The 18,723-nt window shown below is 43.5% G+C and overlaps 1 protein-coding gene across 2 annotated transcripts in view; it reads left to right on the forward strand.

The window, feature by feature from the left end:
- The window catches only part of Rnf150 (ring finger protein 150), a 311,923-nt gene that overhangs the window by 211,916 nt on the left and 81,284 nt on the right, over positions 1-18,723 (forward strand). The gene's annotated exons all lie outside the window — the stretch shown is intronic.

Below are 18,723 nucleotides of genomic sequence, written 5' to 3' on the forward strand. Positions count from 1 at the left end.
TGAAGTCGCTGCTCACTATTTTAGGTAACATCACAGTGGCCCCCACTTTCTGGGTTCTGCCAAGGGCCATATGAGAAAGGGGCTCCATGGAGGTACACCCAGGGTTTAGAGTCTTTGGCTGAAATTCTGAAATCAGAAGTCCCCTCCAAGGCATGCAGCTGCTTATGAGACTGCAGACCTAAATTGAGAACCCAAGACCACGCATTCTTTCCATTGAAACCAAAATGCCCTTTGTACTGGTTTCCCCAAGCTTAGAGCAAGCAGTCAGCTCCTTAGGTGGGTTCTGCAGGGATGGAAGCTTTAGAAAAAACTCAATCATCTTTAAGCCCAGTGGTCAATACAGTGGGGGGCTGCAGTAGCACCTGGATTGTACCTTACTGCCTATACCCTTCTGTTAACCTCACCAGACCTCATGGAAGGATTGAGGAGAATCCTCAGTAGATAACCTTCCCAGGGGTCCCCTGAGAGCATGCAGATACCAAGTAAGGAATGAGGTGTCCCTTGACAAATCATTTGAACCAAAAAAGTACTGCATAGGAATTTGCTAAATCAAGCTAATCCTGATTAAGAAAGACAAATAAATGGGAGAGAAAAAAGGGGTATCCAATGAGTTCTAAAATCCACCTGTGTTTTTAAAATGTTTGCTTCTTTTTTTTTTTTTTTGTAACTATGATAGAAATATGCTATTTTTCCAGTGGGTGATTTTGTAACGTATTCAGACTATCCATAATGCAGAGATGACAGGCAGTGACCTGTGTCCCCAGACAATCAGATGGGCCACCTTATCATCTCTAAGCAACTGACAATGTCCATGCTGCTGCTTAGACTAGCTACAAAGGAGAGCTTTTTCTCACTGAGCTGTATTTTCCTATCGATGAGAGCTTTTACACCTCATTGTGCTACCACTCACTGAAACACAGAACGTGGTCCTGCTGTCCACCCTCGCTGTCGGCTTCAGTGTGGAGTGCAGGTGGAGGAATACCTGCCCTCCTTTTTCCACCACCTTTAATGATTTTCCATCTGGTGGTTTCTAAGTAGGCAGCAAGCAGGGAAAATGATGCCCACCTTCAGGCAGGCATATGTCCCTATATTTTATTTAACCCAACACTTCCTGTTGTAAAAGGCAGCCTCTAGGGGTAGGGAAAGCAGGCAGGAAGAAATGAGGAGAGCGCCAACTCAGGGGACAGGAGTCCTTGACCATCTACCCCCTTGTGAGGCCCTGGCTACTCCACCTGTTGAGTGAAGAGTGTTGCAGGATAATTCCCAAAGCTCCTTCCAGCTTTAGGATCCCATTGAGTACTTGGCCAGTGGGATCCATTTTTAGCTATGTCTTTAAGCAACTAGGCTTTATAGTTAGGGAAGACATAGTGACTTGTCACATGTAATAACAGCCTTTGAGATTGGGTACTCCTGTGTGGTTGAGAAAAAGGTATAAATGGTATAAGTTTCAAAACCAAGAGAAGTTGGTTTGTTCTGCCTCGTTCCGGAACTATTGCTAGTCACATAGTTCTCAATCTCTGGATGCCTTTGAAGCCTCATTCTCCCTGTGGAATTCCTAATCTCAGTGATGTTTATTTTTCTTTTTCGACCTGCATCACCTGTTCTTCTGTCAGTAAGCTGTGCCCGCAAAACTTTGGTATTAACTTAAATATAGAGGAATTAGGGTAGGTCAGCAACAACAGGAATATTACTGTATTCTATACCCAGAGAGAAAATGCCCTTAGCCTGTATAGTCCTCTGATGAGTATTTTCTCTTCCTACCAATGATCAGGTAAATCAAAATTTGGTTGCATATGCAATTCCTGGCTACAGCCACCCCTACAGAATAGGGGTGGATGATATGGGAACCCAGAAGCCCATCCAAGGCTTGTGGGTCCAACCTCTAAGAGATTCTGCTGCAAACACCCCAAGCCTGTGAGATTTTCCAATTATCAGAAGGTTTTGAAGGGCTTTCCCTGTGGTCTTGGTAATTAAAAAAAAAAAAAAAATTAACCAGAAAATTTGTCTTTCAAAAGAAATGACAAAAGTCCTTGCTGGTAGCCTTCTTTACTGCCTCCCCCAAATAAGAGATTGACCTGGGGACCTAGTGGTCCTCACATGAGGGTCAACAGGGTACATGACCCGTGATGCAATCTATATGTGTATTTGCAGATGTGCATTTTCCTGCAGAGAAGGTGTAGACCAATATTATCCAGTAGAAATATGATGAAAGTCTATGACTTTAAATTTTCTGTCAGCCACATTTCAAGAAGTAAAACGAAACAGGTAAAGTCATTTTTGTAATATGTTTTATTTGACTCAGTATTTTTGTTTACATGTAATTGGTGTAAAAAGCATCAAGGAACTACGTCCCATTCTTTTTTTTGTACTGAGACTTCTAAATCCATTGTGTCTTTTGCCCTCACTGAACATCTCAATTTGGACTAGACAAATGTCAAGCACTAATGGCCACTTGTCTAGTGGTGACCGATTAGGCACCATGAGTCTAGAGCTCCTCCAGTATTCCTCCCTTAAAGAAGACTAAAGTAAAAACCTTAATTACCTCCAGGGAGAACCACACACCACCCAAGTCGCCTAACGAGAGGCCCAGAGACCCACAGATTTTGTAATGAATAAAGATTCAGCAGCCCTTTTTGAAATTTCTACTTGAACTTCTATCAACTGATATCTGTTGTCATTGACTGTCACTTCTCTAACCAGTTTTTTTTTTTTTTAAAGTCACACAAACCATGTGGATTTGGTGCTGAAAGAAATTCTATCCCCCACTTCTGTGACAAACCCTTAGGCTAAAAGGTGGTACTTAGGAGCCAAAGAGAATTTCAGACTGAAATCATCCAACTGTTCCTCATCCTCTAGTTCTTCTTCGTGGTTGGCAGAAAGTCTATACCCTCACCCTAAAGCTCCAGCTAGTATTCATGTATTTGGGAGGAAAGAGAGAAAAATTACCTAGTAACTCTACCTACAAGACTCTGTGTGGCCTTACTGAGAAAGATTCTTTGGGTCTTGTGACATCAGCCTCTGCTTGGTGGCTTGTGACCACCTCCGGCAGCCATTTTCCTCTCAACATCAGCATTCCCCATAACCCCAAGGCTGTGGGGAAGAAAACATTCGCATTCGCTGAGATTGATTTAGAGTCGCCTTTAGGAATTGCTGCTTCTTGTGTGGCTAGTCCTTTTGGAAGAGCTGAGCCCTGATCATAGATATGGCATTTGAGTATTGATTGTTCACTGAGGTTTGATCAGCCCTGGAAGGTCAGCTGTAGTCACCCAGCCAAGGGGACAGGTAGAAAGTCTGGAGAAGGTAGAAAGATAAAAGCAGCAAAGACTGATTTGATATCACGTGGCAGGGAGTCCTTGTGACTGTGACTATGTTTCCTAAGAGGTTTTCATGCTGTTTTCTTTTGCTGTTAGCACTTCCTCATCCCAGTGGAACATGTGGGTGGGTGCTCATGGGTCTGGGTGTGGTCATCTCCAAAGTCACAGTGCCCAGTGGCCATCTCAATTTCTTCCCTGACATCCCTGTGGCCACCATACTTTCAGGACCAAACGTGATGACAGATACTCTAACATAGGATTCTTTCTTATTTCTGACTTTTGTTTGGGCAGAACATTCTTACAGAGCTTAGGAAGTAAATGGCACGTGGTTGTCCATTGAATGCATCACCTTGACTGAATGCAGAGAAATCTCACAGAATCAAAACTCTTCCAGAAAATCTGGGGTATGGAGTCACTCCCATGGGCAGCAAGCACCCACCCCTGTGCGGTTACTTGGACCACTAAGGCTATGCCCAGGAGCATTTTTCTATTCTCTTACTTGTACTTCTCTATCTTTCCTTCTCTGTGTGTATGTGTCTGTCTGTACAACAAAACACACACACCGGGTGTCTGTCTGTCTGTCTTTTCTCATATTCCCTTTCCTCCTCCATTCTTTTTTCTCATGTTCCATTTTTTCTTATTTACTTTTCTTGTAAGAAACTCTAACCTTCAAGACCAAAAAAAAAAAAAAAAAAAAAACAATCCATGGCCACAGAGTTACTCGTGCTGGAGTTTTTCTTCTTTTTATTGTGCGCTCATACCCGTGATTCTTACTTCTGATAGGAAAGCCAGGTCACTTTAGAGGCAAATTAAGTTCCTCCTGAAACCAGGGAGCCTCACCTTCACTTCTCATATCAATTTTGTCTCAAGCTCCAACCCTTACCTTTTTTTTTTTTCTTTTTTCATATTTTCTTGTCTGAAAAGTTTCCTAAGAAATAATGGAAAATTCCAGAACGCTGTCTACATCTGTGATCTTCCACCACTAGACTATTTGACCTTCCTAGTTCACCGTGTGCCCCCAGGGTCAGGATTGTTGTACTGTATCTGAGACCCACTCCTGCTTTTTAAATTGTAGCACAACAGCTGCTCTTTATAAGTGATCAGAGGGCCACTTAAAACTCACAAAGAGGCCCAAAGAGACTGTCCTCAAAAAGTGGGGTCTCTCTGGTTCCTTGTGCAGTGTCCAGTGCCTCAGAAGCCCCTGTCCATGCTGTTCCATGGCCAGGACTGATGAGCACAGCCAATGATGAGGCTCCAATGGGACCAGACCCGTACCCTGCAGGAAGGCAGGAGCGGGGACTGCCAAGAGCTGGTCGAAGCAGGGCTGGAAGCTTTTGCGATGAGATATGCCCATCGCCTGCACTAAGAGCTGGTCTGAGCTTTGGGGGGGGGGGGCTTAAGGGATTAAATATTCATGAGCTGAAACCCTCATAATTGTGAAGATTAAGACAGCCTGAAAAATAAGTGAATTCTGAGAAGTAGGTATGAGGGTCTCCAGAGATCTCATTACCATTTACCTCTCTCCTTTCCCTGCTTTCCTCCCACCTCACAACCCCAGACCCTTCGTCATGGGAATGGTAGCGTGGAGAGATCCTTAGCCAGTCGTCCCTTTTGAGCCTTTTAATGGCACTGAGTTACCATCCCAGAACTAAAGTGAGTCCAGATCCTGGTTGTGCACCTTTTAATTGCAAAACCTGCTTGTTCTACAAGACCCGGAAGAGGTCAGTTACATCTCCTTCCCTGCCTCCTGTGCTTCATAGTCAAGTGGCTTTTCCAGGAGCCCCTGTCACCAGAGCTGGTCTAATCCTGTGCTACTATTGATGTTTGCCCTCACTCCAGAGCTGTTGGCTCTGCGAACACCTGATACGTATTCCCTGATGATAATGATAAGGCAGGAGAATGCATCTCTTCAGAGGCTGCATTCTGAACACAGGAAGAGAGAAAATCCATGGTGTAGGGCACGCCGCCGCCTGAGTGACCCAGCCATTCTGGGCAGAATGCCTGTGGGCTTGTCCTGCATACTCAAGGGAGGGACTTGGGGACACAGAAATGTGAGGACCATGTGTGCTGTATAAACCAAAGACTGATCGCCATCCAAATGGACACATGTTTCTTCCATTGACTAAATTTTCTCCTAATGTTCTCACAAATAAAAGGGAGGAGGGTGTTCATTGTTAAATGAAACTTTAGGGGATTTCTCTTGCAGGCTGTTGACTGACCTTACTAAATCTAGAAATCTAAAATAAATAACTTGTGGCCTGAGTACCACACCATCTGGAAAGTCTAATGTCTAGGCTCCTTTTTCTGCAAAACTTTCAGACGAATCTAGCGCTTTATTGAACTCAGAATATTGTTCTCTTTGAGAATGTGAAGATTTTAAATAGCCAAAGAATTTTCATGTGTAAGAGCTAGCCCCGTGGCAGTATATCCTGCTCTTTGAAGACAATAACAAACTGTTGCCTGTACTGATAGTCAGCAGAGCAGCTAAGGAAGACGTGTGGACTTAGCAGTCTGAATTAGTGCTGGCCTCAGTGGTACCTACTGTTCTGTAGGATGATATTGCAAGGGGCAGGGTGCCCTCTGCTGGAACAATACTGCTGCTCTTTTAGCAAATTAATTTGGCTTGGGTCACCATTCCTCCCACAATTTGTCATTTGCCTTCCATCACAGTTTTCCTCCTCATTAGTTGAACATTCAGTCTACGTTTATCAGAAGAGGAAAGAATGTCACAAACTCTGAAAAGTTAAAAGTTTGAGACCTCCTGGAAGATCTTCAGCCCTTTCTCCTGCAAAATGTCGACGTGGACTCTTGCTCTGTTTGCAAAGAAGACGCCTCTAGCTAGAACATGTGTCTGGAGCTCTGAGCAGAGGTCTGCCTGACCCGTAACTTACCAGCTCGCTTCTCGTGAAATCGCGAAGGAAGACCCATAAAAGAGCTTCTTTCCTGTGAACGCAAGCGGTGTGAAATGCTGATGTGTTTGGTACCTGTACATACTATATTTACTTCCTGCTTTTACATTAGTAATCTGAAATGGTTGTACCAGTTTATAATTAGAAAGATTCTGGGGTGGGAGAGGGTGGGGAGGGGCTGTTATTTTTATAGTGGGATGTCCCTTATATTTAGAAAACTTGAAGTCATTTTGTATTTGTGAAAATTACATTCCAGCCATTTCCTGTGGGAAAACAATTGAAAGGTACCATTCTTTCAAATGTTCATGAGCTGGGGGGAGATGATTCTGATTTCCAGGAGTCTCCCGAGCAGTACCTGTGAGACACCCAGTTTTGTAGACAGCAGACCAGACCATAACCAGCAATTGCCAGTTTAAAAATAGGGGTGGGGGCATTCCAACTCTTTTGAGCCCTTTGTATAGCACATCATTATTTTCCACTGGGAGAAAGAAGCTACAAAGAATGATTTTTACAATTATGAACTAATCAGACATGACATCATAAATCAATCTCCAGCACCTCCCTGTTAGCAAGAGGGGAATCTACTGGTTTTATTTTTTTCTTTTTAACACCCTTTGCTCTGTTTTAAAATGAACCGTGTTGCAGGTTGCATTTCATAGGCTTCCAGAGGTCTTCGGTCCCATCTCATCTTGCCATAGTTAGATCAAGATCTTCCTTGATTTTGTTGCCATCTGCATCAAAAATCACACACACAAACACAAAAATACTCCCAGTGGCTTTTTCATGGGGAGTTTTGAATTTGGACTCTGGTGAACTCTTAATGGATGAAGTAATGTGGTAGTGGATTATATAGCCATTTTACCCAAGCACTGTTTTCTGTACATAGTCATCTGCATATTCAGAGGTTGGTTAAGGCAGTACGGTTGTTCGTTTTTTATGTATAGATCTCCTTCCCTCTTCCCCTTCACAGGCACCTGCCCTACTCTTTTCAAAGCACTTTATCTCTAATATACAAAGAAATTTGGATTTTTTTTAAAAAAAAACCTGTCTTTGAAGGAATTGGTCTTCTATTAGAAGACAGATTTTTATTTTGCTTTATTCTATTCTCTGTGTGCTTGGAGAGCATCAACAGTTTGTATCATGCTGGGCTAGTGAGGAGACAGTGAGGATGATAGTTGGTTGCAACCATACCATGTGACTATTTTTGTTATATAGAAGACTACAATGTAAATAAGTACAATCGTGTTCTTATGTACTGGTTAAAAAATATATATTGCAACTATAAAGGTTTTAACACAAGGGTTGTGAATTGCAGGAAATTTCACTGCAAAATTTTGTTTGGTTTTGTTTTTTAATAAAATGGAACCATATGCCTGTGTTGTGTCATCTGTATCCCCTGACACTGTCACCTGTCCTCAAGCTCCTGAAGTAGCACTATGGATTACAAAACATCTCTTTACTGCTGAATTGTGATCATATCAAAAGACCAAAAACGATGGCCATAACTGCCTCATTTCTCTCAGGTAAGTCAAGTGCTAGGCACGCACCTCCCCTGAGCTCTGCTCTTCTAGGTGAATTGATTGACAGCCTTTGAGCAATTCTGAATAAGAACAGCTGCTGAATTGGGGGGTGCAATTTGGGGAGAACTGAGCCCTAATGGGCGTTACCATCTCAGGTAGGTTTATGTCCCTAAGCAGGGTTACACTGTGGGGACATCCGGTGGGTTGGCACAGCCACATCCTTTTTTATATCCACTTGTATGTTTCTAAAGGATTTCAAACAGCCATCCCTTAGGATTAGCAAGGGATTAGTGATGGAAATTTTTAAAACGAGGTTACTGGAGTGGAAAGATGGGGCAGGAAAGGACAAAGGCCATGGTTTCCCTGTTTGTTGGTGTCACCTCCTCAAAATGTGCATGCTTCCTGGGGTGGCTTAGACCCCTGAATCTGGCCCATCCAAGATCCCTGACAGGTAAGTCCTCCTGCAGAAGTACAGGGCTGGACATGCCAAGTGCAGCTCAGCCTGTGTGGGGGACTTCCCCCTGGCCAGGCGCCACACCTGGAACTCAGGATCACGTAGAATCCGCTGGCAAAACCTCAAAACACTTCCACTGCCGAGTGGATAACAGAAAGCACAGGTGCCCTGGAGGCTTTGCCTGGGGAGGTCCATGCCTAGTCTGTAGGTAGAAAGGTGGGTGTAGGTTGATTGGTACAGTGAGAAGCCTACACATTGGAACACACTTTGACCTCTGCTCCTGCATCCACACGTTACCCACGGTCAGCTGTGACACTGATGTGTAGGTAGGACACTGTGACCTGGGATCTAGACCCCACCGCTCCTGACTCCAATTCCAGTCTTTCCACCAGATAGGGGTTCCCAGGGGACCCGTGCTGGTGTGTGTTCAAGATGAAAGCTCAGAGTTCCAAGGTGGACTAAGGGGAGATCAGCCTTCCTACAATGCATGTTAGCTATTAAAACTTTCTCAAAGACCTTCCTGATGCCACCGATTTCGGACTGTGTAACAGCACTTCCTGAGTCTGATTAGTGATAAAATCTGCTTTTGCAAGGATTCTATCTTCCAGCATGGCACTGGACATTGCATATTGGGTGGAACAGGTTGGTATTCCAGCTGGGTAGGAGGGGCTGCTGGTTACGGTTTGCCATATGTCTAATTACACAGTCCACAGACCCTTGCCTCTCTTGTCCCTGCTCCTGAGTCCATGAGGGAAAGGTCAGGTATTGTCAGCCTGGACCTTGCTCCACCTGAACAAGTGTGTGCTAAGGACAGGTCCCTGGATGCTGCCCAGGGCACACACAGGCCAGGGAGCAGTGGGCAGTCACTTGGCAAAGTACCTCTCTGTTCCCTGGGAAGGAGAGGCCCGCCCCACCTAGAAACTGTGCTTGGTGGAGTTTGGAGAAGTCAAGCAGCAGAGTCGTCCTGTGAGAATGGAAGGTTCAAACTCCCCAGAGTTTTGCCCTGTTGTTGCGGGCCAGCCATGGCTGTGTGTGTGTGAGCCATGAGCATGAGCACATGAGTGGACTGGACTGACGTTGCCTCTCTGTTATCACTGAAGAATCCCAAGAAAAAGGTATTTTCTCTACCTCGGTGTGGTCATTTTGTGCCAACCCAAAATCACCTGGAGTGACCCTGGGTGACTTAGTCACGTGTCGCAGCACACTGTAACTCTTATTCCGCTAGTCCCCACTTTTGGAGGGACTATAAACTAAACTGCAGTTCTAAAAGCACCAATGGGTTTAGTTTTCCCAGCAATTCCTTTCAAACCAGTGTTAGAATTGCCACTCAGCCCCTTGCCTTGGTGGAGGCACACAGTGCTCCAGCGTGGGGGAGGCTGGGTGGGAGAGAGGACAGGGGAGGCTGTGAATTCCTTTTGCACCATGATCATTGCCATCCACAGAAGAGGAGTACAGGTCATGAGAAACCCAGAGGATGGGCAGGTTTCATATGTATGAGTTATTTTAGAAGATTAACTCCATTCTTATAAGTGATCCAACAACAGAGATTATTTTGCCTCTTATTTGGTCACACTGGCTGGAAACGTGTCTCCTTCAAGACTTGCTGATTCTTTCTTCTTAACTGTGAGAACAAAATAAGGGACAGAGAGGCCACCGCCCCACCAAAGACCAGGGGCCTCTGCTCACCATGATCAAATCCCCCCTCCTGGATTCTGTCACAGCACCTAGCAAAATAGGACACCACCCCCCAAGTCCTCAACCAGTGTGGGACAATATTTATGGGCATCCTGGGAGGTAAAAATCAACCCCCTGATCCTTCAGGCTCTTCTGTTGTGGAAGACACATAGGGCTGGTCCTGAGGATAAGGATTCCATCACTCTGGGCCGGGGCCTGATGGGTTTTGCACCAACAAAGCTCCCAGGAAGGCTAATGCAGGGGACCGTGGCCTGGGAGGGAGGGGTAATGCCAGCACCTGAACAAGTCCAATTGGTGGAACTTCCCCTGCACTAGGGGACTTTAACAGTGGCCCTTTGGCCTCCTTAATGTCTGTTTCCCTTTGTTTGAAGCAAGGAGGAAGAAGAGAAAAGGGAGGGTCATGGGCAGCCCTTGGGGTCCCTGACCCCCCTTCTAGAGTACTTTGAGCAGTGCCCCATTACTTCCATAAGTAGACAGATTTCTCCTCTTTGCTCAAAATTCTCATGAATGAAGCTGGGCGTGATGGTGCCCTCGTGTAATCCTAGTGGCTTGGGGCAGGAGGGATCTCTGGTTCAAGGCCAGCCTCGGCAATTTAAGGAGGCCCTAAGCAACTTAGGAAAACCCTGTCTCAAAAGAAAAAGGGCTGGGGATGTGGCTCAGTGGTTACACACCCCTGGATTCAGTACCTGGTCAAGGGGAAAAAAAAAATCTCAAGAATGGAAATGAAAAACTGAAAGCTGTGGACTACTAATAGGAAGGTTATCACCTAACATGAACTATCTGAACAAGGCAAATTCTAATCTGGAAAAACAGGATGGTTGCAAACACAGTAAAACAGGGACACATACAAACACACACATGCCCTACCCACAGGGTGAGTCCCCAGCGAACGCTGTCTACTTTGAGCTATTCAGGAAGATGCCTTAATATCCCAATGCGACCATAAACCATTGAGTTATGTACTTCACATGTGTGGGGCTTATGGTCTTTATCTCAATAAAGCTTGTGGGAGGCCAACCTTACGGGTGACTGAGTTACACTCCCCAGCTGGGTGCTGAGGCGCTCAGTCACAGAAATGGGTGTGTCTTGCTACAGCCCCATGGGTGAAGCTATGCTCAACTGTTCCTTTGTAATATAACCTCTTGCCCTGTTTAGGGTAGAATCTTCCATGGAAGTGCCTTGTGTGTGTCCCCTTCTCTTACTGTGCCCTTGGGTGTGGCCTACTCAGGTGTCAGTCAACCTGCTGACAGTGGACATCATGAAGACAGACTCAGCCCCCTGAAACCTGACCCCTTGCCTCATTTGAATAGCTTCTCCTCAATAAAAGGGGTCAGCGCCTGCTCTCGCTCTCTCTCTTCCTGTGGACCCTTAAGGTCAGAGGAGCCGTCACAGCGACCCCAAAGAAAAAGGTATTTGTGTCTCTTGTGTGGTTATTTCGTGCAGCCCAGTTAGTCCAGTTTAACTAGAGTGACCCCTGAGCCTTTTAGTCGCGAGAACAGAAACCCGGCAAAAGCTTTTTAAAATAAATGATATATTTTTTTTAAAAATGATCCCAATGCAAGCAGCTACCTTCTAGACCTATCCTTCAAAGCATATTACATTATGATACTGTACTTTTCAAAGTGGCTCACAGACAACAGCCACTCTTCTTAGACAAGAGACTTGCAAGACTGGAAGTAAAGAGAGCACTCCTTTCCCCAATTATTACAGGGGACTCCACATCCAGAGAAACCACACAACTACAGAACACCCAGAAATAACAGATAAAATATTTTTAATTGTAGATGGACATAATACCTTTAATTTATTTGTTTTTATTTTTCAATGATGCTGAGGGTGGAACCCAGCGCCTCACACATACTAAGCAAGAGCTTTACTGTTGAGCCACAACCCCAGCCCCAAAAGATAAAATATATTAAATCTCCTTTAAGATGAATATCTAAGCTGGTGGGAAATGAAGAGAAATTCCTGAACTCTCAAAATAATAAAAAAGGAAGAATGCGAGTCTATCCCAGGGGAACAAGACCACCGGAAATGAGGTCTGACCTGGGTGCATTCTCTGATCCTTGCTGGTCTAGGGATCCATAAATATTTTTTTTCCTGTAAAAATAAAAAAAAATATGTTAAAGGTAACACATATTTAAGGCTTCATAGGCCACATATGAGTTTTATTATTTTCCTTGATGTTGTTTTAAGAATCATTTAAACAGGTCACACCCATTCTTAGCCTAAAGACCCTATAGAAGGACACTGCAGGATGGGTCTGGGATTCTCCTGGAAGGAACAGAAGCCAAGATCAAGGTCAGAATCAGAGACCTGGCATAAATAGCACCCGCAAAAGCTGATGCCCTGAATATTTTCTCTCATATGTGGAAGTTAGACCAAAATAAGGGGAGACGGGGGCATGAATTGCATATCATAAACCACAGGGAAGATCAATGGAGTAGAAGAAGGAGTGGAAGAGGGAGGGAGGAGGGATGGGAAAGGGGAGGAAATGCAGAATGAACCTAAAAAAATCATGCTCTGTGCGTATATAAATATACCACAGGGAATTCCACCTTTGTGTCTATGTAAAAAGAATCAAATAAAATAAATACATAAGCCAGCAAAAGGAAGATCAATAGAGTAGAGAAAGGAGAATGGGGGAGGGAGGTGGGGAAGGACGTAGGGGAATAGGAACTGAAATAGAGTAAGTCAAATTTCATGCATGTAAGATTTGTTCAAAATGAACCCAACTACTATGTATAACCAAAATGCTCTAATAAAAAAAAAAAACACTCCCTTGGTGGGTAAATTATTTTAAAATATGCCTATCTGAGGAGGTAGTCAGTGTTCACCAGCACTGCCTGGGTTCTAGATAAAGTGGAGGAAAGACCACGCCTCTCCCACCCACTGTGGTCCCCCAACCATTCACAAGCTCATAGGTAACAAACCAGCAGAATCCAACTGCCTCTGTGGCCTGAACGCCAAGAGCACAGCACAAACTTAGTGTAAAGCCATCCCAGAGTAAAGGTTAGACCATGCATTTTGTAGACTTCAATGGGTATCAGCGCCAGAATAATACTCTTGAACCCAGGAATCAAGGAAATTCTCACAAGCCAAATTCTGAGGAATATAATCCAAATTCATGATCAAAAAAAAAAAAACTCAAACTACACACACACACACACAAAAAAAAAAAAAAAAAACAGGTTTCAGTGAGGAAGATACGGGGCAGGATATAAAATAAGTGTTTTAGAAGCCAGACGCAATAGTCTATGTCTATAATCCCAGGCTGAGGCAGGAGAATCACAAGTTCAAAGCCAGCCTCAGCAACTTAGCAATGCCCTAAGCAACTTTGCAAGACCTTGTCACTAAATAAAATATTAAAAAGGGCTGGGTGTATGGCTCAGTGGTTAAGCGCTACTGGGTTCAATCTCTAACACCAAAAATTAATTAATTAATTAATTAATTAAGTGTTTTAAAGGGCCTCCAGAAAGTTCTTATGTACCTTAAAGCTTAAAAACCACCCATGGAGTCAGTTCAGAGCTCAACAGCCAAGCTACCAAAATCGATGTAGATAAAGAATGGATAAAACTGTTCATTTGGCTTGGCCACTTTGATCTTACAATGATAGATTGGAAGGAGACCAAATATTGCCTATAAAAATGTTTCATTGCTTGTATGACTTCTTTAGCCTATTTTATATTTTGGTGGGGAATGGATAGCCAAGCCTATTTATGCATTTTATTTAGTTAATTTCTAATGGACCTTTGTTTATATGTGGTGCTGAGAATCCAACCCAGTGCCTCACACATGCTAGGCAAGGCTCTACCACTCAGCCACAACCCCAGCCCCCAAGCTTATTCTTAGACTTCACCCCCAGGGTCCCACAGGATCTGGGCATGGCTGTGTCTCCAGTTTACCTGCCTGAACACTCTGCCCTTGAATCACAGGCTCCAACAGCACTGTATCTCTGGGTTCGACCACATGCACTCAGGACCAGGGAGGAGCTAATAGCTGCGAACCGTGGAAGCTTGATGGATTTAGCCCAAGTCACCAAGTCCAGGCTGCATATTCATGGAAAGAACTGCATGCTGAGCACTGGCTCCCAGTGAAGAATAAACTCAGAAATGTCCTTAAAATAAATGCACAGTACTTTTGATCACTGCTATCACTAATGATAAGCTTCTGAGTGACCATTGTGTACCAGGGGCTAGGTAAGTGCCCTGTAGGCATTAGCTTTCACCATGACCATTTCAGAAAGTTACTATTATTAACCCCATTGTACAGATTCTGATGGTGGCACTAAGAATAACTTGCCCAAGATCACACAGCTGGAAAGTGGTAAAATTGTTCACACAACCAAGTTTTTCAGGTTCTGAAAAGCTGGTGTATGTGTTGTGTGTGTATGTGTGTAAGATGGATTGACAAGATTGAACCCAGGGCACTTTATCACTGAATTACAAACACAAACCTTTTTTTTTTTTTAAGACAGGGTCTCACCAAGTTATTCCCCAGCCTCAGGCCCCACCAAGTGGCTGGTAATACAGGCCTGTGCCTATATTAAAGCTGTTCTTTACCACCATATTATATTGCCTTCCTTCTTCTGAAACAAAGCTGAGAAGTTTCCCTCTTTATCTCTGTAAAATAAAAATAAAGATATTTAAATTAACATACACAAAAATAACAATCACCAAAGTTTCTTTGTGGTGGAGGGATCTAACAAAGCTACCCCAGCCAGGTGATCGAAGTCAGCACCAGGGACACCATGTCGATGCTGCGTTCTCTTGATGCGCTGGGATGAGAACGTTCCTTTATTTCTGTGGACTTCCTCCCCAAGCACCAATAATGGCACCCCAGCAGAAACATGATGGAAACACCAGGCAAGTTGACTTCTACAAAACATAGGAGCAGTACTCCTCAAAGCTGCCACGCCCATCAAAATCCAGAAAAGCCCAAGGAGTCAAACCTGTTAAATACAATGCAGTAGCCGGAGTGAGGTCCTGGTATGGACGGCAGTGGGGGAAGTTACAAGGACGGTGAAATCTAAATAAAGGCCAGGGTTCAGTTAATGGTAAAGTAATATATAATAGATTTCCTGACTCTGGCAAAGGTACCGTGGTAATGTCAGATGTTAACAAAAAAGAAAAACTGAGTGATGCATATACAAAAACTCTCCATACTATCTTCATAGCTTTTCTGCAAATCTATAACAATTCTAAAATGAGGATAAAGGAGATATTTTTGCTAAATGCAAGAACCCATTGGATTATTAGAAATATAAAAGTTGGTTTCTGATGCTATTGTCAACTGTTCCTCCCCAGAAACGTTAGGAATAGAACAGAAAATCCACTGTCCGGAAGAGTTCAGATGTTCTTCTCCTTGAGGCAAGATATTGGCCCAAAATATTTCTTGACATTTATTCAATTTTTAAGACTGTATGTTTTTGATCTGCAGTAATTGTTATATGACTGGGCAATGCAGAGTGGCAGGGAAGTATGCTGGGTGAGTAGATCTTTGGTAACTGTATGTCAGAGTTATTCAAAGGAAATAAGTAGGTCTTTTAGCTGGTGCTCAGCTCCAGCTTAGTACCGGCTAAGTACACAGGCCCAATGCACCAGAGGTCACACAACACTTATCCTTTGGGTGGTATTTGTGTAGCTGACCTATTTCTCCCAGTAGGGGGCGCTGTTGACCACCAAATGGAAAATATGCCGGCATAGAGGTGTGTGGCTTCTACTTTAAATAGCTAACAAGATAACTTTGAGGAAGAGCAAGCATTCCAAATTTTTTTCTTGTAATATTTGTATAGTATGAAAGGGATATTAGACAACACCAACCATCAAGGTTGTTATGGGATGTTTCACAAAAGGGGAGGGTTTATTACAGCCCTAGAGATGTTCTTAGGCCTAGGTACTGCTGCAACCACATTGCCCTAAGTGATAAAAAACCAGGTTAGAAATTACAAAAATAGAAATGCCTTATCCCAGGCCAGACTTATATTCCTGTGAAGTCTTTCCCCGCCTTTTCGTTTTGATGTACTAGGGAATGAACCCAGGGGTGCTCTACCACTGAGCTACATCCCCAACCCTTTTTATTTTTCATTTTGAGACAGGGTCTTGCAAAGTTGCCCAGACTGACCTCAAACTTGCGGTCCTACTGACTCAGCCTCCCCCAGCTGCTGGGATTACAGGCATGCATCACCACATCTGGCCTGAAAAGTAATGTTGCAAGAACATCCTTGGGCCAGCCTGGTGGCACATGCATATAATTCCAGCAACTCAGGAGGCTGAGGCAAGAGGATCACAAGTTCTAGGCTAGCCTGGGAAACTTAGTAAGACCCTGTCTTAAAATAAAAATTAAAAAGGACTGGTTATGTAGCTCAGTGGAAAAACACCTCTGGGTTCCATCCCCCAATATGCACCCCCTCCAAAAAAAAAAAATGTTCTTGGAGTGGTACCGGTGGACTTCTTGATTGACTACAGACATCATATTCTATGTAGCATTTCACAAGATAGCTCATGTATTAAATTATTTATCAAATGAACCAACAAGAGCAGCCTCTATACACATACACGCAATGACTCAAATACAATTCTTTAATGATTTATTAAGACTACCTGCAGAACAGAATCCTAAGCTACTTTCCTGAGTCCCAAACCATCTGGCCTCTGACATCTCCAGAATTACCTTAGGCCCCTTTCCCACCTGTTCCAGATGTTCCATTCCATTCACATTCCTTAACATCTTCTAGCCTAACATGCAGAACACTCTTCTACCACAGAGCCTTTGCACAATCTCTTTCCTCAGCCTAATGATTTCATCCTATTCCCCTTCTTATAGTTATGCCTATTTATCCTTCAGAGTTCAACTCAACAGCTTCCCCCTTAGAGAAAACTGCTCTCATTCCTAGGTTATATATCCCTGCTAAATGTTTATGTAGCACCGAGAGCTTTGCCTTCACAGCTCTAATGATAGATGCACTCCATACAATAAACAGCACTAAACAACATTCAGCACTAAGTGTTGCAGCTGACTTTGAACTTGTGATCCTCCTGCCTCAGCCTCCTTGGTTGATGGGATTTCAGGCAAGCACCACCACACCCTGCTACAGCAGAATATCAATATGTATTCAAGGAACAATAAATAAAGGAATAATCACTTACTTACCCCTCTGTTCTAGCTCACTCCTACATGTTTTATTCTTTTCATCCAAATTGAATAAAACACTTCAACCCAGGAATTAGAAGTAGTAATATTTGGGTTCCACACTTGGACCCCTTGGAGAATTTGGGAGGGAAATCATAATAATGTAGTAAGGAAAACACTTAAGAGTAGCTGCAGAACATGGAGGGAAAAAGCAGAGCAAAGAAGAAGAGGTAAGGCGACGTGATACATTTTTGTCATTTTTGAGACAGATCATCAGAAGGGCAAACTTTCTCAGGAAATATCTACCAAGAAGCCTGTGTGAATGGGGAGCAGGTAAGCACTTCTATGTACTGACTGAGATGAGCTGGAAAACTCAGACTCCATATTGATTCAAGTAAAGCTAAAATGTCAGCTGCTGACTCAGTTCAGCTTCTCCTTGAAGAGCAAGGGCCTGTAACAGATGCCAAGGAGGCAGCGCACGGTGGGAGATCCTGTTCAGCTTGGCTGTAAAATCCTCCCATCTTTCACCAATGGGGGTGTCTTGGAGTTGGCTCCTAAATCCTTTCTACATGATAATCCTAATCTTGGAGAACTTCCTTGCTATCTGGCATAACAAAATCTCCCAGGATCATCTTGTACATTCCCTTCCCAAACATGGAATCAGCCTGATCTCTAAGAAATAATATGCCAAGACCCAGTCTGGGCATTAGCAATGCGCCTGGCTCCTGCCTTGACTATTGTTTCTAGGCCTCTTCCTTGATGCATACATTTTAATTTAAAAATAATATTTCTTGAGTTTACGTTGATACTTCGAGTGCAAATTTAGCTCTGCAAAGCTTTATAATTGACCAGTTTGTTGCATCTGTATGTCTCCTTTATTCTCTGATGAGAGCTCAGAACCTCAAGGACATGGAATGACAGAATGAAAATGTCTATTAATAATTCATTTATCCCATTCTACACACACAACAGTCTTAGGGAAAAAAAAACACTCAGATTTCAGAATTTACTACTTCCAATGACAAGAAAATGCAGCCTGCTGACCTCAGTGGAATTGAAGCAGAGAGATACGAGGTGGCGGTCCCTTTGCCCAGGGTGTGGGGGTTCCATGACATTTTCTGTCTTGACAAAGCCCACCCTCTTGGCTGAAATGCTGAACCAGATTTTTTTCAGACTTCTGGTAGAAAATCACTTTTTAAATGGGATAAAGATAAATAAATGAAGGTAAAATATATAAAATACATCATAAGAGAGTCAAAGAAATGAGGATTTAAAGGAAGAAATTTCCAGCCTGTGGTGAGGAAAAGTTAGGACTCCAGAAACATAAAGGTAGCAGAAGCGTCCTTTGCCCTGAGAGTAGTGGTCCATGCTAAAAATGTAGGGTTTTCATTTGGTGAACTTCTGGGAGGGAAAGAGAGAAAGTGAAGCTCAAAAACCACAGTATAATAGGAGCCTGATAGGAGATTTACCCCGTAATAATCTGAAATATAAAGAGCTGTGCCCTCACATAGATGAGTCCTGACACAGGATGACAGCTCAGGTTAAACTCTCCTGGAACATCTCTATTTCCCAGGGACCTTCAAACCTTGGATTGAATTTCTCTTAAACTGGTGGTAACTCCAGCACCTTTCTGAGAATAGAATCAAATGTGAATTCTTTCTGGGAAAAACAACAATCTCATATTAGGCCTCAGATGATGT

Source organism: Ictidomys tridecemlineatus, chromosome 9 (assembly GCF_052094955.1).
Source record: "Ictidomys tridecemlineatus isolate mIctTri1 chromosome 9, mIctTri1.hap1, whole genome shotgun sequence".
Taxonomy (NCBI): Eukaryota; Metazoa; Chordata; class Mammalia; order Rodentia; family Sciuridae; genus Ictidomys; species Ictidomys tridecemlineatus.